Source organism: Rattus norvegicus, chromosome 2 (assembly GCF_036323735.1).
Source record: "Rattus norvegicus strain BN/NHsdMcwi chromosome 2, GRCr8, whole genome shotgun sequence".
Classification (NCBI taxonomy): domain Eukaryota; kingdom Metazoa; phylum Chordata; class Mammalia; order Rodentia; family Muridae; genus Rattus; species Rattus norvegicus.
Window position 1 is genome coordinate 210,942,055 of NC_086020.1, and position 27,570 is coordinate 210,969,624.

Below are 27,570 nucleotides of genomic sequence, written 5' to 3' on the forward strand. Positions count from 1 at the left end.
TGCCAAACCAGCTATCAGCCCCAAGGACATTGACCATCTGTAGACACCCCCTCCCTTTCCTTCACCCCCCTGAGTGAGATGAGCCACCCTACCTGCCTGCCGAGCTGCTAGAGAGCATGTACACCTTGCTGATGTAATTTCGAGCCGAAAGTAACTGTGCACCATTTGAAATGACCAATCATGTGTAACCACTGCGCGAATGCCCCTAACCTCCCCTATATAAACCCCCGAGTTTGGGAGCTCGGGGCCGATTCCTCTGTCTCCTGTGTGAGATACGTGTTGGTCCGGGATCTCGTTAATAAACGCTACCTCTTGCTGTTACATCAAGACCGGCTACTCGTGATTCCTGGGGGCACCCCACCCCACAATTGGAGCGAGAGACGCGGCTCCCCGTTTAGGGGTACGCTCTTTCAGTGACTACAGCTTCAGTCTCTGTGACACTAAGTATTAATCATCCCGGAATTCCTCAGTACTGGCAAAAGGTAATACACCCATCTGCTGGTGGATTTAGAAGTAGAACATGGTTTCAGTTACTCCAAACAAAGTGAATCATTTTCCCGTCAGCACTCAGGCTCCCAACAGAAGAGGAAATGGGGGTAGAAGTTTCTTCTCATTAGGGGAAACATCTGTGGGATTCAAAATACCATGTTATTTTCTATTATGAAATGCATTTTAATTTCGTCTGTGGGTTGTGTGGAAGTGATGTTCGGTAATCATGAACCTAGGTTAGTGGAGGGACACGTACCTATTTCTTGTTCAACAAAGAATTGAATCCAACTATTACGTTGAGTCACGAGGACAGATTGGTTTGTGTTTGTGCAAGCAGCAGGTACCCTGACACGTTCACTTTGTGATGAGGTCTGTAAAACTGAAGATGTCTAGAGCCTCGGTGAGGGGAAGGCTCTTCAGAAACAACAAATGACATAACCTGAGAAAACAGAAGTGAACGACACAGGCTGTTTCTGTAAATTAGCTCTCTGGACCTTCAAGTCACACCCTTTCTTGAGAAGAATTTTGTCTTCAACTTTAAAAGATGAGGTTTCTGAATCTAGAAAATCTTACTAAACCTAAATTCTTAGCAACAGTGCCCTTATGTAAGGAATATTTCTGTTTATTGTCCTAAAGCTAAGACATGTAGTACCAATTTAGCAGAAAAAAAGATTTTTTTGCCAACAGAAATTTGCTTTCTAGAATACAGCATTTCAAAAGATGTGGTGTGTGTGTGTGTGTGTGTGTGTGTGTGTGTGTGTGTATTCTTACTTGAAAGTTTATTGCCCATTTTTATTAGATATGTTATTTATTTACATTTCAAATGTTAGTGCTCTTCCTGGCTTCCCCTCTGCAAACCCCCTATCCCATTCCCCTTCTCCCCCTGCTTCTATGAGGTTGCTCGCCCATCACCCACCCATTCCCACCTCACCTCCCTAGCGTCCCCCTACACTCGGGGGTTAAGCCTCCACAGGACCAACAGTGTCCCCTCCCATTGATACCACATAAGGCCATCCTCTGCTACATATGCAGCTGGAGTCATGGGTCCCTCCATGTGTACTCTTTGGTTGGTGGTTTAGTCCTTGGGAGCTCTTGGGGGTCTGGTTGGTTGTTGTTCTTCTCTCTATGGGTTTCAAAACCCCTTCAGCTCTTTCAGTCCTTCTTCTAACTGCTCCATTAGGATTCTGGTGCTCAGTCTGATGGTTGACTGTGAACATCCACATCTGTATTGGTCAGGCTCTGGCAGAGCCTCTCAGGAGACAAGTTTGTTAGGCTCCTGTCAGGAAGCACTTCTTCACATCAGCAATAGTGTCTGGGTTTGGTGGCTGCATATGGGATGAATCCCTAGGTGGGGCAGTCTCTGGATGGCCTTTCCTTCAGTCTCTGATCCACTCCCTGTTCTCCTGTGCTGATGTGTTTGAGGCTCCTTCCCACTTTCTCTTCTAATAGATTCAGTGTATCTTGTTTTAGGTGGAGGTCTTGATCTACTTGGACTTGAGCTTTGTACAAGGAGATAAGAATGGATTGATTTGCATTCTTCTACATGTCAACCATTTGTTGAATATGCTGTCTTATATTTTAATATCTTGAAGTTGAAATAATTCTTCTTATAAAATGGTATGTCTGATTTTGAGAAATGAGGTTATGTTTTGGGAAGAGCCAAATCATCAAAATAAAACATAAAAAGAGGTAGGAGACAGGGGAAATTTGGAAAGTGAGATTGATTACTGACTGCGGACTGGTTTTTAACAGTTATAATATGAAGAAGAGTTTTGTTGTGTCAAGAATTCACTCTCGAGAACTGCAGTCATGGAAAGGTAGCAGTGATGAAGAACTTCCATATGAGCATAAGAACTTAAACCAAACAACCAAGAGTATAAAGGGACTGCCCGACATCTGCTTCATCTTCTTCTCTCATATAAAGAATCTCATTGTTGTTAGATCATACAAATATTTATACATTGATTTTTCAGTTGTCTATGGACTAAGTCTTCTGCTTGATATTTTTAAATTTTGGGGCTATGTCTGTATGCCTGGTGCTGCACAAATAATTCACGAGTACTAGGAAGATGAATAAGACCGATCGCTTTCTCAAAACTCCTGGGAGGCAGAGGTACTGTGAGTACAGACTGGTGAATTGGAAAAAGCAGTCTATCAGCAGTTAGTCAATTGGCAATGCAATAGAGTATGAACAAGGAATGCCGTTCCTAGGTATATGTGTCTGGGAAATTCTTACATGTGTTTCCTGGAAAGAATGTGCTAGAATAGCGACTGCAATATTTCCTGTGGCAACAGAAAGCTGGGAGACACTAATAGAAGGTGTGCAATGTAAAATGCCGCACAACTAAAAGTGGAGCGATACACGTACACATGCCCACACGATGGGCCATGCCATCAGAGCCTGAGTTCAGGGACTGGAATTCCCTGAAAATAGTTGTACTGACGTTAATTAAAAATACATTCAAATAAAATTACATATTTCACAAGTTCATCTAAAGATTGAATTGATTTCAAAGACTTCATAGGAAATGATAATTTAGAGGATAAACAATGAAGTGCATAGTAAAAGTGAAGGTAAATTAAATTAGCAAGAATAAATAGTACACTCCAAAGAGGATCATAGACTAATTAAAGGGAATATGTTTTCTTTGACTAGTACAATTATAATCCTTAAATTAAGACAATGGTGGGTTGGAATTTTAATGTTTTCCACACATTTTGAGAAAATGTTACTCTTGAACACTTAAAGATGATTGACTTAAAAATCCAATGTCCTAGGGCTGGAGATACAACTCATCTATTGAAGGCTAGGCTCAAAATCAAAATGCTGAAATCAAGCATATTAACTAAATTTTCAAGTATAGAAAATTGGCCAATAATCCATAAGACAATGACTACTAGTGTTACTTGTAACTGAGTTTCAGCTTACTTTAGCATTTTATCAACAGACAGTTTTTGTTGTTGGTGGTGTTGTTTTATGAAAAATTAGGTGAGTCCTCAGAAAGCATTCATACTTGGCTAATGTAAACTAGTAAACAAATCTGTACATTAGCGAATAGAGACTTTTAGCCATTGAAAAAAATTACATTAAAATTATCAACAACTCAAAATATAGGTTCAAAAACAAAAGAAACCAAAGAGATGATTAGTGAATACCAATTTCAACTGTTCAATGAAGCCCCTAGAAAGAAACCCATATGTGATAATTGAAATTGAATGCAGACTCAATGTTTCCCATCAAACATTAGAAATAGCTGAAAGCAAACTTGTTAAATGGGAGATTGATCCAAAAATTGAAATTGTAAAGTGAAGTGCATAAAAAATAGATGAGAAATAAAGAACAATTAAAAGACGTGAAAAAAGAATAATAAGTCAAAAGCATGTACAATTGGATTTCCAGAAAGCAGTAATAGGAAGGACGACTGGAAAGTATTCAGGGATAGAGGAAAATTTTTATTTTGTTTAACTATAAGATTTTTCAAATTGAAGAATCATAAATAAACCCAGGCAGAAGAAAACAAAGAAACAAAATCCACCTTTAGATACTGCATTAGTCAGGGTTCCCTAGAGAAACAGAGTCAATAGAATGAATTCATATAAAAGGAGAATTTATTGGACTGGTTTCCACAGTATAATCTGGGTAGTTCAACAAGGCCTGTCTTCATGTTAAAGAAGCCAAGGACTGGATGGCTGTTGGGTATGTGAATTAGATGTCTCAGTGGTCCTAACCTGATTCTAAAGGACTGCGGGATTCTTGGAGAGCCACCCCTGGTATTCAGCCTACCTGTTAAGATGGACAAACTTGTTCTGATGTAAGTAAAAGACATCATCATCAGTAGTAGTTCTAGTAACAGGGTGGATGTGCAAACCAGCAGAAGTGAGAGCGAGCAGACAAAAGCAATGCAATGTGTTCTACAGTGTATGTGTATGTGTATGTGTATGTGTATGTATCTGTTTGAATGAATGTGTACTTATGTGTTTTTATGTTTGTGTATGCATATGTTTGTATATATATGTGCATTTGCATGTGTATGTATGTTTGTGTTTATGTGTGTGTTTGTGTATATGCACATGTATATGTGTGTATGTTGCTGTCTGTGTGCATCTGTGTATGTGTTTGTGCATGTGTTTATGTGTGTGTAGGGGTGTGTTTGTGTCTGTGTATGTTTGTGCATGTATATATGTGCATTTGTGTATGTCTTTGTGTATATGTATGTGTACGTGTGTGTATGTTCATGTCTGTGTGTACATTTATGTACATGTTGCGTGTGTGTGTTTGTGTATTTTTGTGTGTGCTCACATGTGAATGAGTGTGTGTATGTGTTTGTCACACTGAGAAGATATTGCACACATGTTTCTTAAAGATCTCTTTACTACAAATAACTACATTTCTTAAATAAAAATATGCTGTCTTAGTATAGTTATCAAAACCAAGAATGAATAATGCCATAATATTTTCATTGGTCTACATAGCTACTGTCGAGATACTTAAAGTTACCATACAAAAGCTCTAGCTAAAGAATAGTTTTTCTTATCCACTGTAGTTATTTTTCATTTTTCTTTCATTTTCTTTACTCTGGAATAGTGTCTGAGTTATCCATGAATTTTATGACACTACTTGTCATAAAAATTTGCTTTATGTTATTAAGCGTGATGTGTGTGACGGAGCATGAGTGTGTGTACATGTGTGTGAGTGTGTGTCTATGTATGTGAGTGAGTGTCCCTGGGCATTGTTGTTGCACTCAGGATTAAGTGATTTTTCCCTAATGATTAGATCCAGGTTATCAAAGTTTCCTTGTTGATTATTATCAGACCCTTCTTATAAACACTTTAGCACATTTAGAACATCTTTGAAGTTCTTGCCTAATGGTTCCTCTTTGAGGCATGCTTCTCCTTTAGTTTGATGACCGGCCCCATTATCCAGTCCTTTTCATTAATCTCATGTCATTCTTCACATGGAAAATAGTAGAATTCGAAAGAAGGTGTTGACTTTTTGACATCGTGTTTGGTTTTCATCTCTGCAAGTCCTACCAGAGTCTGTGACTGGTGTGTGTGTGTGTGTGTGTGGGGGCACTCATGGTTCTAGTCAACCTCTTGGCTGAGCTCTATTCCCTCTATAGTTGCACTTAGCCATCTCACTGATAACTTCCACCACTATATCTGTTCTGGTGTGATATCTCCATGTGTTAGGTGGGGAAGGTCTACACTTTTATTTTCAAAACCTTTGTTTCTTCTTTACACTCAAGTCCTCCTGGATTCCAGAGCCTAGTCAGCTCCCATACAGGCAAAAGCACTGCTGACCTTCTTCACCAATGTGTTCCCTGTAAGGCTTTGAGGAGGAATGATAACGGGACACTTTTTTTTCCTCCTAAAACCTTGCTTTTGTGATTAGCCTCTGCTTTGATCAAAATTGAAATGTCTGTATATTTTCCAAAAATTCAACTATTTTCTTCTTCTCTTACTAATGTTTGGCCCATTTATTGATAGTGGACCCATTCTTCCCTGTCTTTGTCCACAGTGTGGTTGCCTATTCACAGGTTGGAAACTGCGCAAATGACTCATAATTTTGAGATTTAATTCACCAAGTCTTTGTTACCTGTCCTCTTTGCAAGTCCTCGAGCAAGATAATTACTTCATCCAGATTCTCAGCGTTATCATGAGCTTCACATTTGTTTTGAAATATCTTTTTTCACAGAAATCTTAACATTTCCAACAGAAATCTTAAAATCCTTGTTTTGCGAAGTGAAAATACTGAAAAAATCCAATTCTTTTACCCCAAACTGTAATTTAATGATTATTATATTTTTATACACTATATTTATATTTTAATTACCTTTTAAACTATATAATCTTTCAAACAATATCTCTGTAATAGAAATTTCATGGAATGGAATGCTGGAGAAAAATTGTTTATATTTCTTTAATCAATAAAAAATTATCTTGCCAATGATGACAGAAAAGTATTTATGCTTAAATTGTAAAATTTCAATCTGTTTTTGTGAAAATTTTGTAATGCCTTGTTGTAATTGTTCATATAACTGTTCTGTATCTGTTGCACATAAGGAGATCAAATTTGTTTAATTCTACTGAGTAATTTTGATGTAAGTCATTCAGACATAAGGGATTAAGTGGTTGCGTGATACATAAGTACAACATAAAATAATCATATACTTATGATATTGTACGAAATGGTATTGAGAAAAGTGCCTCTGATTCTAGTTCTTAGAGGGAAGCCATCGTTTTAAATAGATGAGCTGGTATAGATGTGGATCAAGCACCTGAACATCCCAGAAACAGTACGTAGACTCTGCAAGTTGTGTATATATGCACATATAGATTAAAGAAGAGGTCACAAATTTGGCAGAAAGTGGGGGGCACTGGAAGCTTTGAGGGAGTAGAGAGCGTGCAAATGTTATAATGTTCCTATATAAAATTATTGACATTTTTAAAATTACAAATATATTTTAATAGAAAAGTAAGTTATTCTTCAAGAGGCTAAACCATGGAACTGGTTGTAGCAGGATCTGAAATTCCTCTCAATTCAGCTCTGCATTTCCATGTTGTATTTCGTCCAGTACTTGGGAAGTACTTTGTGGGGTAGAGAAAATAGATTTGAGGGTCACTGGCTGATTGAATTTTAGGTTTAAAATGAGGCATTAGAAGCAAGCTATAATTTTACTGGCACCATAGTTATTCACAAACCCTGCAATCTTGGTACTTTCCAGATGATGTATCGATCCCCTTTGATACAGCAGGCACATTCAGTTACAGAGGCTCTCCCTCCCATATCCGAGTCTCTCTCATCACCGCTCTTCCCACCTTGACATGAATAGAACAAGTCTCCAAAATCTAAAATCAGAAAAGTAAGCACACCTCACATTTATCTACACCTGTTTTCCTCAGTCTTCCTCGCGTCCCACTTCCTGGAGGGACCACCCTCCTGAATCCTGAGCTCATTGTTTTGGTGTCTCCTTTGCTCTTAGATTCAGCTACCCCTAGTTGCAGGTGAATGTGAATTCTGCCGCCAGCAAACATGTGTTAAGCATGCAGATCAGTCCTTTGGCGCGCCTCCTCCAGAATGCGCTGTCTAGGTTACCGGGTAGGCTTCTGTTCACGTTAGGAGATAATTACAGTTTCCCCAAGTGGTTGCTGTGCTTTATACTTTTACAGCTTAGCATGTGAGGCTCTAATTACTTCCTCAACAACACAGTGTTATCTGACTTTAAAAGTTTTATGCGACAAAATGCGTAACAACTCGCACTGTGGGCTTTAGGTGCATTTTTGAAGGATAACAATGTTGAATATTTTTTTGTTTTGTGACCTTTTTAATGTTTTCTCTGTGAAGTGTATGTTCCAATCTTTTAATTATCTTTGAGTTTCTACCCCATTCTCGAAGGTTGCATAGATTTATAATTATTGCTTATACTTTTAATATGAATCATTTATTTACATTATTATGATTATTTTGAAACCACAATAAAGACCTTTCACTGTAATTATGTTGTGTTTTATGTGTGAGTTTGTATATATGTTATATGGGGTATCTTTTCTTTTCCAGTGCCATAAATACATTTATCATATCTACTTTACAACTTTGGTCTAAAGAAAATTTTCTAACACTATTTTATATCAATGGATTGGTATATTCTTATATTTTCTCTCTAGGTTTAGAATATGGCTGTCTGTGGGGCTGTCTGTTCTCCCACAGAACCCGTCTGAGTCCAGAAGTTTTCATTTTGATCATTATCATCCAGGTTGATTTCATTCAGCATCACAACTTTGAAAATACTAATATGATGAAGACCTCAAAAGTAGCATGAGATGACTATCATAGATTTTTGAGCTGAATGATTTTCAATTCACATATTTCATGTATTTAGTGACTTTGTGAAACCTTCGCCTTGATCAGGTCAAAGACTTAATGTGATAGGTATACACATTCTCCATCAGAGTGAAAATCCAGTGGATGTAAAAATGCAGAAACTTACCACCTTGTGTAAATTTCTCTTATTGGAGAATTTTCTCAGTCAATGACTTTATAATATAATTATAAAATCTTTCTAAACTATTTTTTATTTTTGCAATGATGAGCAATCAAACCAGGTCTTTGTGCATGCTTTTCATGCACTGAATTTTATCTGCAACCATTGACTTCTATCAGGCTGACCCTCTGGACAAGATGGTTGTGTTTCTTCTCTCTTTGATGGACTTTCATCATATAGAAGGAATAAGTTCTAGAAGTTGGTGCTCCTAGCCTTCAATATCTACCTCTTTCCCTAGGCGCATCTGACTTATTCCTATGTTTTAGGTCATAGGTTCAAAACTATGTTCAGAAATATAGTCCCAAATCAAATACCACAGGACCTTGCTGATTTTACTCAGAATTTACAACTTCTAAGTGTCATTCTTACAACTTAGATGTGCCTAAAAATTCTCCTTTTAATTTAAATCTATCTCTCTCTACAACAGAAATTTAAACTCCGTGAACCTGGAGGGTGTTAATTTAGGACAGCGGAATGATCTAATCTAAAGTAGGCTGGTGGTCCTGCAATATGCCTGCTGTTTCTGCATCCTGCGGTCCTGGAGATCAGGGCACCTCTCCTTCCTGAGAACTTATCTCGTTTGTAGGGTTCTGCCAGGGGCGGCCGCTGCCAGGGTCTGTGCTCTAGCCCCCTTCCACTCCTAGCATGGCTTTCACTCACCAGGAAAACCACTAACTATCCAGAGGGCATTTCTTTCTTTCACACCCCCTTAAAATGCTCAATTATTTTTGACATTTTCAAACAAAAGCTAGAAAGAAACTGAATGTCAATTTTTTAGTTTGTTTTCCTGCCACAGTTTTCTCCTGGTGCTCAAATGAGGAAGGAAAAAGGAGAAAATAAAAGATGTAAAAGACTCAATTAGAATCTTAAAAATTATGCATAGAGAGTCACTAGCAGTCGAGTTGGACTACATCTTTCTTAATCTATTGGAACCTCGTAAAGACAACAATGTCTTCTTCTGTTAGGTTCATTGTCTACCTGTATAGCTGGGCATGTTTTATACCTCAGCAAGGGTTCATTGACAGCATGGATTAATATGAGAGGATATTTCCTTTTATAACTTTATTAAGAACTTGATTTATCCAGGGTGCAGCTCAAGATGCCACCAGAAAAATTGCAAACATGAAGTCATCGTATCAAATAATAGTCATCTTTCTAAATAATGAGAATTCCCTTGTTCCCGTTGTCTTTCTTGTTGAAATTGAAAAATACTTTCAGAAGAACTAAAACCTGATTTTGCTTTAGCAACATATTAGCAGAATCAGTGACCACAGATTAAAGCAGTGTCTTCTAGAAGCAGAACAAACACCTAGGGAATACATGGCCCTACTGGGAGGAGAGAAGCAGCTGAGAAAATCCTTGCTTATCCAGAACGCATTTCCTATGTTTGTGTCCCTAGGTAGTCATTACACACACACACACACACACACACACACACACACACACACACACACAAACACACACACACACAAACACACACACACACACAAACACACACACACAAACACACACACACCATACACACATAGAATACACACACACCATACACACACACACACAAACACACACACACACACTACACACACACACCATACACACATAGAATACACACACACCATACACACACACACAGACACACACACACACAAACACACACACACTACACACACACACCATACACACATAGAATACACACACACCATACACACACACACACACACAGACACAGACACACCATACACATACACCATATGCATACACCATACACACATACACATGCATACACACACATGCACACATACACGCACACACACACACCATATACACATACCATATACACATATACACACACATACACACATATGTACACATATGCATACATGCAAGCGCGCACACACACACACACACACACATACACACACACACACCATACACTGACAAAAGAAGACAGGAAAACCATAATGCGTGCCTTGGTATTAGTTATCCTATCGATAGATGGTGAGTAAAAAGTTCCTAAATTGCAAACTAAACAGGTTCCTAGGAGGCTGAAATATATCCTGAGTATAAGGTGACCAGGTTTGATTCTGAGGAGCATTTTCTTTCAGTCCTTTCCTGGAACACATAAAATCTCAATTATCAAATGTGAACATTATATAAAAGTTAAGATTAATTTATTAAATATCATATTTTAGAAAGTTTCAAGAATTATAAATGTCATTTCATCATTTCTATAATCCATGCCAAAATTGTCTTTTATTTGAAAAAATATTCTGTGTACTGTGAGGAGGTTGATAAACCTGGGTTAAAATGAAAATGGTTTCATACTGATTCAAATATGGTGACCTGACCAAGATTAGAGGGGTGGAGACCTGGGTGTCAGCACTTCATTCACAAAGGGCACGGCGGTTTTATCAACTAGAGATCCAATATATAAACAGGAGTATCATGGAGCTGCCAGGCAGGCAGAACGCACAAACACCAACCAAACGAGATAAGTGGTGGTGAGACAGCTCAGTGACAATAGAGCCTGGGATCAAGTCTTAGAGGCTGGAGTTCCATCCCTAAGAGCCCACATCGAAGTGGAAGGAGAGAAGCAACCCAGAAGTGCTCCTCAGACCCCCACATCCATGCCTGGCATGAATGCCCCAGTGCTGATATTAAATGAGTTGATTAATCATCAATGTTACTATGTCTTTCTGCTGGAGGACTGGACTCTCGTGAACTCAATCCCACTGCACTCAGAGCTTCTTCCTCGTGTGTGGCAGGATTCACTCTGGACATTGTGCTGGCACGAGGACTTTTCCACACTGGATCCCATCAGGAGGAAAGCAGTAGGCTAACGTGGGCATTTCCTATGGTCAAATGTTCAGGAAAGGTAGAGATCAGGGACTCAAAAGATAGCTCAGTGGTTCAGGCACCTGCTGTGTAGGCCTGAGGTCTGACGTTCAGATCCCTCGCATATATAATAATGCTGGCTGCATGTGGGGGCCTGCAGTGTTTAGGGGATGGAGACAAGGCATCATCAAGGCAGGAAGGATAGCTAAGGTAGCTTTATCAGTGAGCTCTGGGCTGAATTGAATGACCCCATTGGATAAGATAGAGAATGACTGAGGAAGAATACTAACAGCAGATGCAGCCTCCAGAGAATGTCCACTCCTATACTTGCAAACACCCACAGCCATACCCATAAAGACCAGAAAAAATAGGAATTCTCTAACTGAATAAAAAGAAGGTTATAATAGGAATTCTTCAAATAACTGCCAAGTTGGAAGCAGTTGAAATGGTGATCCAGGAGGCTTTCCACTAGCTCAAGGCTAGCCTGGGCTACAATAGCATGAGACCTAAGGTATAATAGTTTTCCATGCTTGTAATTTGATGTAGCATCCATCACTACTGTAGCTGTTTTTGGACCTCATGAACTAGACCAGAAGTTCTTCCTGGGTTCATGCTGGTTCTGAGGGGAGGACCAGAGAGGAATAAAAAACAGTTAAAAGCTGGGGACAGGGGCTGGAGAGATGGCTCAGAGGTTAAGAGCACTGTCTGTTCTTCCAGAGGTCCTGAGTTCAATTCCCAGCAACCACATGGTGGCTCACAACCACCTATAATCAGGTCTGGCGCCCTCTTCTGGCCTGTAGTTGCATACATACAGGTAGAAAGCTGTATGTTGTATACATAATAAATAAATATTAAAAAAAAAAAAAGCTGGGGACAGGAGGGCTGTGATGACCCAAGGCAGCAAATTCATTCAGATCACAGATCCTTAGATGCCCCTCAAATAGGAAAATAGGTCAGTAACACTCATTAAACAGCAGAATCACAGGAAACTTAGAGCAGCTCTGGTTCATCCTTTGCAAGGTACATGCTGGCACGGTAAGCAAAACTTTTCATATCTTAGCATCTAGAACATCTGAACACAGCTTCACAGGGAAACTATCAAGCTTCAGACTCCAGGCTTACAGGAGTTCTGGTGCCAGCCTATTGGCATGACCTTGGAGGGGAACAGGAGCTCACCACTCCTTGTTATGACCATAGGACTCATGGGCTTGGACTGCTCATCCATGACACTCTTCCTTCCGCTTGCTTCATACTTTGGTTTATTTAAAGACTTTCAAAAGAATGGCAAAAAGAAACAAAAATTAAAATAATTTCTTTTAGATTACAAATACATAATGATTTATTATGTGAGATTATACTAATTTTATTTTTAATTATCTATTACATGAGTTCTAATGCCAAAATGGTAGTCTGGATTAACAGAACAATATTTTGGTTTCTTCTTAAACAATCAAGCACTGTTGTGACAGAAATACTTAGGAACGGAATGGTCTTCCTTATGAGGCAGTATGTTCCTTACCTAGAAATCACTCACAGGTATGGTTGGACATTGAGCTGTGTGTGGTAGGACAGTGCATAGGTGGCCTGTCTGGTCTCTGATCTGAACAGTTACTACTACATCAATGAAACCATCACAAGGAAGTCCATGGGGACTACATTGAATTTTTTTGAACGGTGCAACACCCGTGGTGATTATTTTTCTGCAGATTTTCCCTTTTGGATGCTCAGCCTCATGGAGGACCCTGGAAATCCCCACTGGTTCCGAGCTTCAAGAAACATACCCCTAATGAAAACCTGACACACAGACAACTTATTCTACAGTGAAGTGGATTCTGGGACAGAGGTAGGGATGGAATTCTGAAAGAGTATAGAGAAGCACTTGTTAGTGTCTTCAATTACTGGACTGTTTCAGGAGGACTATTTCATAAATATGGAAGAGAAAAATAATCTTGCCAAGTAGGAAAAGAGGTGTAGGGAATATTTTCCAGAATATAGCCCATGAGTATGGCGGTTAAAGAAATTTCAAATAATTTAACTCTTAGGAGAACAGAGATCTATAGAAACACAAGTAGGCCACAGACCACAGGGTACACAGCAAGCAGTATGAACTTTATCCTATAAGCCATGGGGACATCTAATGGGGACATCTTTTTTTTTTTTGAAAAAAGAGAAACTACCCCAATTATAAAAATGTATATAGAGGGAAAATACCATACATTGTGAAATAACCTCCTGAAATGAACTGAGACCTATTTCCCTTCGCTGTGAGTATATATGATCAATAATCAACTTGAATATACACCGAGTTAGCAGTGACCAGAGGTTTCACATCATCTGTGAACTTCGTTTGACAGTAGTTTCTAAATGACCAGTGACTGCTGAGGAGGGAAAGAGCCATAGTGAGTTTAATCAGGCTAAAAATGTAATTGGGTAAATGTTAGAAGCGGCACTAACTCAGAGGTCAACGAAGAGGGGCAAGCAACTTAAGAAAGTTTCAAGGCTCAGCTTTCCACAAATGACTCCACTGTCTGCGTTGGAAGCCTGTATTCAGCCCAGGCTCAGCAGCTTGGCCAAATCCACTCTTTTCATTCCTTGTAGTCTCATTCCTATGAGTCTTGCTCAGCTAACCTGGTTTAGTTGGGTCAGTAGACTTCACTGAAATCGTAGCAGGGGTTGTCCCAGTGCTTTGTCTGTCATGCTGCAGAAACAGCCAAATATTCTTTTCCATTGAAAAGCTCTCTGCTTTCAGGGAAGTTGAATCAAAATTGTTGAGTCAAAATAATTAGATACAGTAACTCGGAGTATTAGAAAATCAATCTTTGCACAGTCATAGTCCCACCATTGAGGCATAGGTATATATGTACAAGCATGCACACACCAGCCGTGGTGTGTATGTGTGTGTGTGTGTGTGTGTGTGTGTGTGTGTGTGTGCGCGCGCATATGTGTGGTGGGCAGTACCATCCTTAGGCAACTGTGCCAGAGTTGTATAAGAAACTATGCTGAATGTAGGCCAGGGAACAAGCCAGGAGCATTCCTCCATGGTTCCTGCTTCAAGCTCCTTTGCTGAGTTCCTGTCCTGATGTTCTTCAATGATAGGTATAACCTGTGAGCTGAGAGAAACCCTTATATCTCTATATTAGCTTTGGTCAGCATTCAACAACCACAACAGAAAACAAATGAACATTTTTGTTAATTTAAAATGTACTGCTTAAATTAATTTCTGTTAAAAGAACTGATCCAAACCATTACCATTTCTAGTGTAGAGGATACTGACACTGTGATCTAATGTTTTTATTTTGGTGGGATAGACAGACAAATGACTTCTAGTCTCTTGTTCTGATTCTATTTAGATGCTAACTTGGTAACTTAATTTGACAGACTCGGGTTTTTTTTTAATGTTCTGTTTTGTTGTTGTTGTTTTAATTTGAGTTTCCTTACATACCAGGCCAAACGGCTACAATTAAGAAAGATTTTCACTTGGAAAATTTTTTTTAAAATATTGTTTCTCTCTTTCAGGCCTGGGAATGTGTGTGGTAAGTTCTGAGAATCAGTATTTGTGGAGCCAGCTCAGACAAGATCTTGTCAGGCTGCTGTCTGGGTTGGAGAAGGAAGACATCTTGATTATTTATGTGCATGAAATGCAGAGGGAACTCAAGAACCTTAACCCACATCATTGCTAATTACCGCTACGGTTAGTATCTAAGAACTGCGTCTCAGGAGGCTTGTATTTCTGAAGAAAATACAGTGCTATATAGTGCTATACAGTGCTATGTAGTGCTATACAGTGCTATATAGTGCTATACAGTGCTATGTAGTGCTATACAGTGCTATATAGTGCTATACAGTGCTAGCATAACAGGATTTTGGTATGGTATTCACATGGTGGTAAGGATTTCTTTGTTCTATCAAATGTCTCTTCATTTGAATTCTATGCTAGAGAAGTGTCCCAGTCACTCAGAATTTGTCAAAAAAAAAGCCACTTTCATTTCATTTAAAAAACAATTCCAGTCTTTTTTGTGTGTAATTGTAATTCATTTAAAGACTAAGCAAGAAAGAAAAGGGCTTGATAGGTGCCCCAAGGCCTTCCCTCAGCACAGAGTGCCTGCGTGTCAAAGCTTGTTTCTGTAATTAACACGGTTTAATCCTGCTGAACAAACTCTGCCGAATCAAATATATTTTGTAATTATCTCCATTTAGATAGGAGCCACACCTTCTGAAGAGGGAGGCAGTAGCACACGGCATTGGAAAGGAAATGTCCTGACTACATATATTCGTGATCTACAGAGCAATCTTACATCTATCTTGTTAATAATAGACCACGTGTGGTGTATGAAATACATGAAGATTTGTTATAGTGTTTCTTTTTGAACATTAAATTTCAAAATATTCCCCTGTGAAGACTTCTGAAGCTAGCTGTGGCACGAGAAGAGCTTGAAAGTGATTCGTTACTCCATCCCTCCCAGTAAGAGCCTGGCCATGCTGAAAGTAGACTACTATTCCTGTACCAGCGAAGGACCCAGCGGAGGACCCAGCAGAGGACCCAGTGGAGGACCCAGCGGAGCACCCAGCGGAGGACTCAGTGGAGGACCCAGTGAAGGACTCAGTGGAGGATCCAGCAGAGGACTCAGTGGAGGACCCAGCGGAGGAGAGGACCCAGCGGAGGTTACAGGAAAATCATGGCCTCGTGGCCTTGCCATCTGGAGAGAGAGGTAAATATAGAGTCCTACGTGTCTCTACCATGTGAACACTGGGACTTTTCCTTTCTTCCTTCCTCCTCCTCTAAGTTACATTCCCATGGGTCTAGGTTTTATTTCTTGAAATTTTGGCTATACACTGTAACTGGAAACTGAGGCAAACAGGTCTTTAATGTGGTGTTTTATGCTGATCCAACTGTGGCTGTGTGTTCTGTTGATCTCACCCTTGTCTCCCCTGTGGACCTTGGTCTTCATTAACTGCTTCCAGAGTGTCTGTCTTGTAGCTCCTTCTTCTAGAGCACACTGTGACACTGGAGACCACTCGTGTGGTGACAGATATGAGGAGGCACACTGCACACCTACGACTGGATTTCCCATGACCTAGAGGGAAATATTCCTAAAACCCCATGTCATGGTTACTTCTCAGAAAGAAAGACCGTGGAAAATCAGAACCTCAATACAAACTGTCCAGCTGGCTAAGATTTAAAGTAAGATAGAGCCTGAATGCATAAGATATACATCCATACTGAATGTGGTGTAGCTGTTAGAACTATCAAAATAACATAAAATTATAACTGGTAACAGTAGAGTCTCCAAGAACAAAACTACTCATGGGGTATGGAAAGAAGCAGGAAAATTATAAGTTTAGAGTGAAAGGAAGAGAGCGAGAGGAGTGTGACAGACATCAGTAGCATCCAAGTAGACTCATCAGGAGAGTGAGGTAGCGCAGTGGTGGGGTACTTGACAATGACCCAAAAACTCAGAGTTCAGCCCCTCATATCACCAAACAAGTAAGTAAAAATATGTAAAATAAGAACATGTAATAAAATAGAAGCGCTCAGAAATCATTTCACTTATTTACATTCAATTGACTTTGGCAGAGCTACCAAGTATAGCCAATGTAAAAATGACTGTTTCTCCCAAAAATAATGTAGGGAAACCAGATAAGCATATCATAATTAATGAACTTGGACTATTATGTTCATATCGCATACAATTATCAAGAGAAATGGATTAAAACAATCGTAAAACCTAAAATTTTTAAAAATTTGTTTTTTTTAAATTTTTTAAATTGTATTTTCTTGGATTTTTTTATGTATTTACATTTCAAGTGTTATCCCCTTTCCCCCCTATTCCATACCCCCCTCCCCTCCCCTATGAGGATGCCCCCTCTCCCACCCACCCACTCCCACCTTTAGTCCTAGTATTTCCCTACATTGGGGAAACAAGTCTTCACAGGACCAAAGGCTTGTCCTCCAATTAATGCTAGACAATGCCATCCTCTGCTACATATGTAGCTGGAGCCATGGGTCCCTCCAGTACTCATTGGTTGGTGGTTTAGTCCCTGGGAGCTCTGGTGGGGTCTGGTTGGTTGATATTGTTGTTCTTCCTATGGGGTTGCAAACCCCTTCAGCTCCTTCAGTTCTTTCTCTAACTCCTCCATTGGGGTCCCTGTATTCAGTCTGATGGTTACCTGTACGCATCCTCATCTGTGTCAGTAAGGCTCTGGCAGAGCCTCTCAGCAGACATGCATATCTGGCTCCTGTCACCAAGTGCTTCTTGCCTTCAGCCATAGTGACTGGGTTTGGTGTCTGCATATGGGATGGATCCCCAGATGGGGCAGGCTCTGGATGGCCTTTCTCTCAGTTCCTGCCCCACTCTTTGTCTCTGCCTTTCCTCCCATTAGTGTTTTGCTCTCCCTTCTAAGAAGGACTGGAGTATCCACATTTTTATTTTCCTTCTTCTTGAGCTTCATACAATCTGTGAATTTTATCTTGGGTATTCTGAGCTTTTGGGCTAATATCCACTTATCAGTGAGTGCATAGAATGATTTTTTTAATGCTGGATAAAAATAGAAAATTTTCAATCAACACTTCCAGGAGAGTTATTGATTGTTACAGTGAACCATGCTGCTTGGACATTTTATCAGGTGTGACAAGTGACATAACACAAGGAATGGAGGGAAGGAAAGATTTCCTTAGTTGACAGTTTCAGACACTTCAGTACCTACTCTGTTGTAGCTGTAGTGAGGCAGACCATCATGATAGGAGAAGCAAATCATTCTTCACTTGATGATGTTTTTCCAGGTTGCCCCTCTCTTCCCAGGGTGTCTAAAGGTACTGGTTGTGACCTGCAGTTTGCCACTTCCCTCGGGAGCATCAGACCCCACCGCTTGCCAGGCCAGAAGCAGGAGGAGGCAACTTCCAGAACAATATTTTGTGATCCGGCTTCTTCTTATTTCTCCCTTGCAGGGTGTCCAGACACTGCTTGGTGAAGGCCTTCTCCAAAGATCTTTTTTTTTTTTTTTATTAACTTGAGTATTTCTTATGTACATTTCAAGTGTTATTCCCTTTCCCGGTTTCTGGGCAAACATCCCCCTCCTCTCCCCTTCCTTATGGGTGTTCCCCTCCCAACCCTCCCCCCATTGCCGCCCTCCCCCCATAGTCTAGTTCACTGGGGGTTCAGTCTTAGCAGGACCCAGGGCTTCCCCTTCCACTGGTGCTCTTACTAGGATATTCATTGCTACCTATGGGGTCAGAGTCCAGGGTCAGTCCATGTATAGTCCTTAGGTAGTGGCTTAGTCCCTGGAAGCTCTGGTTGCTTGGCAATGTTGTACAAATGGGGTCTCGAGCCCCTTCAAGCTCTTCCAGTTCTTTCTCTGATTCCTTCAACGGGGGACCTATTCTCAGTTCAGTGGTTTGCTGCTGGCATCCGCCTTGTATTTGCTGTATTCTGGCTGTGTCTCTCAGGAGCGATCTACATCCGGCTCCTGTCGGTCTGCACTTCTTTGCTTCATCCATCTTGTCTAATTGGGTGGCTGTATATGTATGGGCCACATGTGGGGCAGGCTCTGAATGGGTATTCCTTCAGTCTCTGTTTTAATCTTTGCCTCTCCCTTCCCTGCCAAGGGTATTCTTTTTCCTCATTTAAAGAAGGAGTGAAGCATTCACATTTTGATCATCCGTCTTGAGTTTCGTGTGTTCTAGGGATCTAGGGTAATTCAAGCATTTGGGCTAATAGCCACTTATCAATGAGTGCATACCATGTCCTTTAATGAGGCAGATCTCTGAGGTGAACTTAGCTTGTTTGTATTTCTTTATTCAGGTTGGGTTTGAATACATACATTTTATTTAAAGTGAACCAAGGGTTATATAATTTTAGGGAAGGGCATGGAAAATATCCAGGGAGAGAAAAGATCATTGTCTGGAAGTTAAGGTACTGAGATGCCTCATAAACTTGGGGAGAAAGTCCGCAAAGCTGGGTCATAATCTGTGGTTGGCTGGTTATGTGCTCTGAGGCAGACACTGAACCACGGAGGGAGCTAGTTCCACTTTTGCCGGTCTTGCTGGGGTTTGAGCATGCTCTACCTCACCAGCTCCATGTCTGCTCCTTTTGTGGCACGGACCACATGCCCCACATGATGGTAATGGAAGAAGAGCGAAGAAAGGAAGTACTCAGTCTCAGTGACTGTTTCCTTCAAGAAGGCCTCTGATTAAAGTTTCTGAAACTTTATCACCAGCCTGAAACCAAATATGAACTTTTGAACTTCAAATCCAAACCATCCCAGTAGGTAAAGTTCCTACATCATGCAATTTAATTTCCTCAGAGAGTCAGTCTAAAACAGTCTCGCTGCACTGCAAAAGGAGCAACTTTATGAAATGACAAGAATTATGGTATTATTTTACAGTACATATACATATCATAACCCCCACACACAACCAATATATTTCTGTGTCAATGAGATGTCAATTAAAGTAGAAATGCACATTTTGGCTTCTAGAGACCCTTGTAAGCTTTTAGAGAAGAAGTTTTAGTTGGTATATCATGAGAGGAAATAAAGTGGAATCAAAATAGTCAATTAAAGCCAATACATTAAAAACATATGAAAAACAATAATAAAACAGCACAATCATAATTGCAGATATGAGTACCTATTGATCCAATGATAACTTTTTAAAGGTCATTGTGTAAATGCATCAATTAAAGATACATATTTCTGAAAATGAACTCAACTGTATCATACTCACAGCTATATAATATCTACTATAAATCCTCGGTAACATAAAGTCCCAGATAACATCAAAGCAATGTGATAGGGTGAGAAAAGCCAAACCATCTGAATAGCAATCAAAGCTCTAGTCAGAATGTTATCTGCACGCAAAGGAGGGTGGGTTTTTTATTGTTTTGTTTTTCAAGAGAGTTACCAGGGATAGGGAAGTACATTGCATACTGATAAAATTATTGATTGTTTGAGGAAACAAGACAATCCTAACTCCATGCGCCTACCACCAGGTTCAAAACATGAAAGGCGAAACGATCACACCGAGAGGAGAGATACCCACGGCTCGTAGAGCTCTAACAACCGTACATGCAATTGATGGGTCAAGCATGACAGGACATCAGTAATAGTGGATCTGGCCTGAATAACACCGTGGGCCAATTTGCTGTCATTGATGTATACAGTACAGTCATTTCAACAACAGGAGATGGTCCTCACTGAGGAAGGTGGATAATATTCGGCACCATAAAACATATCTATATGTATTTTTAAAAATGTAAGTCATGTGTTGTGCTTTCAGACCATAGCAAAACTGAAACAGACATCTAACAAAACAAGTTAACCACGAAGATAAACAGCAACCAACTTATTGATAGCTCATAGGAAAGGGTACAATGATATAGCAATTTTGGAAGTTAGTTTATGTCTGTTTTCGAAGGAAGTGTCTAACCATGTCATTTTGCAATCCTAGTCCTAGGTACAGCTCAATTAATTTAAAAAGTCTTGTCTATATAGAAGTAGATAGCAATTGTACTTGTAACTTTTCGAAAATGGAAGCCATAAAGACATACTTCACTGGGTGAGTACATTTTAAACTGTGATTTATTGTTATTATGTAGTGCGTGTTATTATAATGTATAGATAATCTTATTGTGCTTATCAATAAACAGCCTTTCCAAATCACAGACAGCATGAATGACTCACAAATGCATATTTTAAGTCACGTAAGCCAGTAAGGCACTGTAACGTGCTGTTTCAATCCGATTCAAACACATTCTGGAAAAGGCGGCACTATAGTGACAGCAAAAAGACCAGCAGTTGTGTGTGATTTCATGAAGAGGGAGGTGGGAATTTCTAGGGCAGCAAAAAAAATAATTCCATAGTATTCTTTCACAATAAATGCATGACACCCCGCATTTGTCAAAACCCACCATATTTTACAGCACAGAGAGGGAAAATTACAATATCAAACATAGGAAAAAGTATTTACACGATGCAAGGATCCCAGAATGAAGTGCAGAGTGTGTTAAAGCAATCTAATTGTATCACTCACATATGAAACCATCTCACGGAAGAGAATGGAGGCGCTAACTGACAACGCAGCTCTGGGGACGAGGAAACATCTGTGAGGCAGAAAACAATAGAAAAAGGCAAGTATTGTGCTCAGTTCATAAGGTTTTCCTGACACTGGTGCAGGTGGTACTTGTTAATCCCACTATGTCATATACTCATATAGTCTAATACTATAGCATACCATAGAACCCTATACATGTATGCAGCAGGTACACAATGAGGTAGATGATAGGAACCACTTTGCTCAATGTTTCATGTGCATTTACATACAAGCAAGACTTAAGATGATACTATGAGGATGCCAGAAAGAACTCAAGTACCATTCAGTAAAGATACAGATAGTCACATACCGAACAATTTGGAAAATCCATATGAGCATTTACATGTTCTGATATGCAGACAAAATGTCCTTGTTTTTGCCAGGATTTTGAAAGGGCCTAGAATAGTTGACATTTAGCATCAACACTTAACTCTCCAATGGTTTTTGGGTGGATTGACTGATGACCATTTTGCTAGAAGGTAGTAAGAGTTAATCAAAGAAGTTGGACAGGGATTTGGGAGATTTCTCTGAGGCTGAAGTGATTGCCTCAAAAGCAAGGGGATCTGAGCTTAGATTTCTGGCAGCCACATTAAAAAGTTGGGAGTGACTTGCAATCCCCAAATGAGGGCTGTGGAGACAAAAAGTCCCCAGGCTTGCAATGAGTGAGCTCCAAGTTCAGTGGGAGACTCTCTGTTAAAAGGGGGTGAGGAAGAGGGGTGACACAGTAAGGCACACATCACCTCTACGTTGACATTTACTGGCAAATACAAATGCATTCAAAGTCTGTCTCCTTGGAGTCCTCCAAACTCATGGTTAAAAGAGAGAGCAAGGTGAAGACCAACTTGAGCTTATGTGTGTGAGCATGTCTGAGTGCCTGCTGGAGTGGCGCCAGAAGAGGTTGGTGGCTCCTCTGGGGATGGAATCACAGGAGGATCTAAGCCACCCCACACAGGTGCCGAGAAACAAAGTTAAGTCCTCTGACACAGCAGGAAGTACTTAGCCATGTGTCCAGCCCCAAATCAAGTTTTACGTTAAGATATTTCTCTGTTACACACATCGCAAGTAAGAAGTGAGTATACAGATAACTATAAAATTTTGTGCCTTTTCATCTGCTGGATTAGAAATTGTAGTTTGTGCGTTGCCTACTCAATGCTGGCTCCACTGTTTAACGCTGCTGCCAATTGTAAATCGTGTGTGCACAGTTTAAGGGAAACTTATTTTAAAGGGACCAGGACCAATTTACCACCCTTCAAAGGCCAGTCAATGGCGTCAGCACTGTGGATTATCCTGAAATTGCTGAAATGGTCTTCACTGTGCTGGTGGATATTGCTCTAAGCTGTGGCATGTGTTCTATACAAAAGCTCACCTAAGTAAAGGAGACAGCTGCTTATATTTACTAAAGAATTTCTTTTGGAAAACAGAAACCAAAGAAAGTGACTTCCATTGTGCTGTAAGTGTACGTATTTTACTTAGAAATTCCTCTTACAGTGATTCTACAGGTTCACTTAGAACGCTGGCTTATCTGTGTGGGGGAGGTCATTCTGTTTCTATGCCTTCACATGGATTCAGCCAAGAATCATTAGTAGAACTTTTCTCCTTTGTTCTGTTCCTTCTTGTCCCCTTCTGCCGCGAAGAACAAAAATAGACCATGTGTACTGCATACAAAAGAAAATCTAAATTAATATTTTAACTAGTTTCGGCATAGTTGCATAACAAAACACAGTAAAATTAAAAATAATCATTTAAAATTAGTTTTGAAATATTTAATACGATGTTAAAAACTTTAACCCGATAGTATCACAATTTTTGCGTGACCTGTCATAAAATCCTCAGACAAGGCAATGGACTTAGTGACTTAAATAAAACTGCCAGATATAACCTGACCAGCTGATGGCATTCTAATAATATCTTCAGCTTATGTCACATTCAGATGTTTCACCCTTTTTCTGTGTGACAGAGGAAAAACCATCTTAATATTAATAATCTCATGGCTTCTCTTTGACACCAAACCCAGGCTCACCATTTGTCCTTGGGCAGTTCGTTCTCCCCATGCCTAGTCAATTTCGGTGAATGGTTAAATATATTTTAATTTCCAATGGCTAGGATGACAAAGACGTTCTGACCTGTCCTAAAGGGATATATTACATTCTCAAATGCTCTTAATAAATCCTCTCTCATTGGGCCACACTCTCTATGGGGGGTTTAATGAGCTAGTTTATATGTTTAGAAATATTGTAACTCACTTGAGTCTTCACTCAGTGTCTTTGGATTCCACCACATTTTTTGAAAGGAAGCTTTTATTCTTTCTCTCAAAGTATCAGTGTGTGACGTTTAGGGCCACCATACTCAGAGCCCATGCGTATGTCACACTGGACGGGCAATGATAATTTATGAAGAGAATAGTTTCTCCCTCAAATAACCATGCCCGTCTGGTTTTGCAACAGTCTGTTGCTTGTTGAGTTCACACTTTGGACTCCCAGCCATCCTCAGGCAGCATGCACAATGGCTCGAAGGAGATCCCGTGGAGTTTGGATCCCAGACAGTAGAGTCTTCCATTTGCCTTCTGTTTTTAAGGTTATGAAATCTCATTGTATGACCACTTCCCTCAGAATGTTCATACCTCCCAGGATTTCTAATATCAGTTATGATTCCATTCCATACATCCAAGAGAGGCACTTTTCATCAGCTTCTGCTCATGGAATCCAATCTGGAGATTCACGTCCCTATCTAATGTATCTTTCTCCTATGGGAGGCACCGAGCTTTCCTCTTTAAGGTCAGGCAGGGAGGACAAAAGCGGCTGACTTTTTGCTCTTCCAGACAGCTCTTTGAGTGAGCTGTGCTTTTGGAAATGTGGCTGGCATAAGTATTGCTGACTAAGGTTGGTCCTCGGGTCACACTGGGAACTGAAGGTGTGAAGTGAGAACAGAGATGGTTTTAAGTGCCAAGATCTGTCTTCAGGAATAATAAAATGATTGGGAATCCAAGACAAAAAATATGTAAAGAATGCATCTAGTTTATTGGGTATGTGGTGCATGTGTGGTCCATGGTTTAGAAAGCCAAGAATGATATACCTTAAGGAATATATCCTAGGTATTAAGAATGGAAAACACTGGTTGGGGATTTAGCTCAGTGGTAGAGCGCTTGCCTAGGAAGCGCAAGGCCCTGGGTTCGGTCCCCAGTTCCGGAAAAAAAAAAAAGAACCAAAAAAAAAAAAAAAGGAAAACACTGAGTGCCAGGTAGAACTGTGCTCCATGTAGGGAATTGGACTCCATGTATGAAGTTGTCCTCTCTGTGGGATGGACTCAGTTTCTTTTTGAAATTTTCTTTGAAGTACTTTATTTTTTAAAATGTTATTTATTAAAACTTCATTATAAGGAACTTGCAAACAAAAATGAATAAATTCCCCTTTCAAAATAGAAGTTTGTGTACAACTAACTGGATACATTTAGAAAGTTTTGAAACATGTTGAAACTCACGCATCCTCCTCATAATCACACCTTGAACATACCCTTTACCCACAAAGGTTTTATGTCTTTCATGTGCTTTATGATCTCCCTCTTTTTATCTTCCTATAGGTAATGTCTGGTCCAGATAAAATATGGCTTTGTTTGGATTTTTCATGATTTACAGCAATGGACATATGTATGTGTGTACATGTATATATGCATTTATATGTGTATGCATGTATATATGTATGTATATACACATAATCTTTTAGTCAAGCTTATATCACCCAACACAAGTATTGTTGTGTAATATTTCATTCATGTGGATATACCATAATTCATCTGTTCATTCACCTGTTGAATGTTTGAATACACATTACGATGTATGCATTCCTCCCTGTTGGATAACTATCCAGGAGTAACATGGCGTTACCATCTGGTCATTTAAGATCTTATGAAACTTCTGAACATTTCTAACCTGAAGATGGAAATATCCACTCTAAGCATGTGGCATTTCTCATTCCTCCAAGTCCTTATTAATACATTTTTGTCTAGTTCTTCGCCGTTCCTCGGGGAGGTGTGTAACAGTTCATCACAGAGATTGAATTCACTTTACCCCATGACTCAGGCTGTGTGTGTCCTTTTAGAATCATGTGTATTTGTGCATCGTTGGACAAGTATTTCAAAATTTTCACAATTAAAACATTTTTTTATTTCTTAGTCTTGCTGTATCTTTCTGAATTCTACGTGCAAACTTATCAGATATTTCCAAGTTACTAACAATGTCTCTCTCTCTCTCTCTCTCTCTCTCTCTCTCTCTCTCTTTCTCTCTCACACACACACACACACACACACACACACACACACACACACATTTGTTTGCTTTGATTTTGTTTCTTTAAGATACAGATAAGATTCCAGGTCTATATGCCCTGGAATTCATTCTGTAGACCAGGTTGGCCTTGAACTCACAGAGATCCATCTGCCTCTCCCTCCGGAGTGCTGGGATTAAAGTCTCGCAACTCCACGGGGCGAATGCTTTTCAAGAAGAAAAGTTTTTAAATTTGGATCAAGTAAAATTTATTAATTTGAGTTTTTTCTTTGATGGAGTTTGGGTTTTGGAGGGGCAGTGTCTAAGAAATCTTTGCATAATTCAGATTCACGAAGATTTTTTCTCTTATGACATTTTAGTTTTAGGTTTTATATTTATGTCTGTGATACACTTTGAATTAACTTTTACGTGAGACGTGAAACTGCTCTGATTTATCTGACATGTTGTTAACCAGGTATCTCATCACAGTATATTTTCTTTACGTTTTCCTTTAGAACAAGTGGTCGTAGTGCACAGGTCTCTTTGTAAACCCCATTCTTGTCTGCTTACCTATTTGTTTCACGCGGTGTTGCTAGGAGGCTGTTTGATGACTGTGTTATTGTGAATCTTGCTCCTTTTCAAAGCTGCTTTGGCGACGATAGCTCATTTGTAGTTCTACATAATTAAAGAATCGGTTTGTCAGGTTTTATCAAAAAACCCACTCTAATTCAAAGGGAATGCTTAGAAATACAGTTAATATTTTATTTCCATCTTGTGATGGAAACTTTCCTACAAACTTTCTGAACTCCCTTATTAGTTCTAGCTTTTATGTATCTCACATCACAGTTTTCCAATGGAACGATCATGTCACTTAAAATTCAAATACTTTCCACCCACTTCTCCAATCCTGCTTTTATTTCTCTTTGTTCTATGATTCAGGTGGCTAAAATCCTCCAGGACAATGTCACACAGAGGAGTGGACAAACTTGGTTTTAAAGGTAGGTCGTTTCATCTTTGATTATTAAGCGGGAAGGTAACTGTAAAGTTCTGCCCTTTGCAAAGTTTATGGCGTTCTATGATCCTTAGTTTGCTAAGTGTAGACATCAAGCATAATTAACAGGTTTTTTATTTTATTTTTCTTGAATATTTTATGTATTTACATTTCAAATTCTGAACAAATTGAAGGATCCTGTAGTTAGATTTGTTTTTCAAATTTATGGACACGTGGGACTGCATTAATAACTGAATGTTAACCAAACATGATTTTCTGGCATTGACTCTGCAGTTACCTTTTCATGCATAATAAGTTCTGATTTATTAATAATACGTTAAGAAACATTTGTAGGTTTTCTTTTTAGTATATCTGTCCGAGTGTGGTAACAGGATAATATCTTTATGGAGATAATTGAGAACTATACTGTTCTCAAATCTTTTAACCTGTCAGTCTCTGTGTGTGTAGCTGGAGTTCATGCATGAGTTCTTTGTGGTATCTGAGTATGCATACATGTACATGTGAGTGCTGCCTGTGGACAGTCATACAAGCCAGAAGGGGCTACAACGTGTCTATTGTTGTCTACTGTACTCTCTCATTGCTTAATATTTTTCAAGCTAGGCTGGATGGCCAAAGAGTCACTGGGGTATAATCACACCTTCCCCCAGCAATTACTGAGATTACAGGTAAGACTCTTTACATGGGTGGAGGGGATTTGAACCCAGATCCTAACACTTCGTATAATGAATACTCAATTGACTGAGTCAGCTACAAGCCCAGTCACTGCCCTTTAGCCTAAATATTAGGAGCCCTTAAATGTAATGCAATTGTCAATATATTTATAGATAAACTTAAATTTATCAACCAT